A 1,072-nucleotide genomic window follows, 5' to 3' on the forward strand; every position below is an offset into this window, starting at 1 on the left:
CTTCGTTCTTTACTATTTCGAGGAATGATAACCTCCTTTTACATTTAAAATTCTTATTATAAAGAATATGTTGAAAATACCATAGAATGAGGCAAGATTTCTCATACATGAAATAATAAACTTCGGCCTAAGAAAAGTCTTTAGTGAAATGACAAGCATTTCTCTTTCTGTTGATAACTTTGAGTTTAGGAGATAAATAATAACAATCACGGATAATATGTTTGACAACGATTAATAACTTCAATAGCTTTGATAAATCTTAATGGGAAGGCTGATATTAACATTCTCTACTTTCAGTATAATTTTCATACGAATAATGATAGCAATATTGATAATGTTGATAATAAGTATTCTGATATGTATTGACAAAGGGCCGCTACCGATGGTGATAATGATTATATTCACAATGATGAATTTATCGCAATGTAAGTACCCTCGATTTAGCACTTGATGTAAGTGTCGTCCTCACTTTAAGACTGAAATTATTAATTAATGCCGGTTCATAATCTGAGAATTAAAATACCGCCAGATTGTAATAAAAAAGGATGCATTATCGAGACAACACTGATAGCAAAACTAAATTAACATTTCTGTAAATGTCATAAGAATATTGCTTCTAGTATTTTCGTAATTTTTGTTCGATTTACCAATTCCATCATGATTTTTTATTACAGTTGCTATTCTGAGAAAGATGAAAAAACATAAAAATATTTCTTCTCTTCTATCGGCATCCTCTTCTCTCTTTTATGCTTTTTCTTGTTCTTATTTTCATTCTCCTTCTTATTCTTGATCGTATTCTCATACTTTCATAATTATTTACCCATTTACAATAAATCAACCTCGCTTCTTGATCTCTCCCAATTCAAGTTACTATAACTATTGCCATTACTGTGATAATAATTTTATTCATTGTTATTTCTGTCATATTTAGTATCCACATTCTGTCTTTATCTTTATCAGTGCAAATGTCTAAATAACTCTGATACCATAATATTTGATACTACGTCATTTATTTAGTGACCGAAGGCAGAAATAGGTTATCAGTATTTTTATCCTTATTATTGAACTGTGC

General features: G+C 29.3%; 1 protein-coding gene across 1 annotated transcript in view; it reads left to right on the top strand.

Annotated features, from left to right (window-relative positions):
* Window positions 1-1,072, top strand: part of LOC119585957 (innexin shaking-B-like) — a 6,136-nt gene that overhangs the window by 566 nt on the left and 4,498 nt on the right. The gene's annotated exons all lie outside the window — the stretch shown is intronic.

Source organism: Penaeus monodon, chromosome 20 (assembly GCF_015228065.2).
Source record: "Penaeus monodon isolate SGIC_2016 chromosome 20, NSTDA_Pmon_1, whole genome shotgun sequence".
In the NCBI taxonomy this organism is placed as follows: domain Eukaryota; kingdom Metazoa; phylum Arthropoda; class Malacostraca; order Decapoda; family Penaeidae; genus Penaeus; species Penaeus monodon.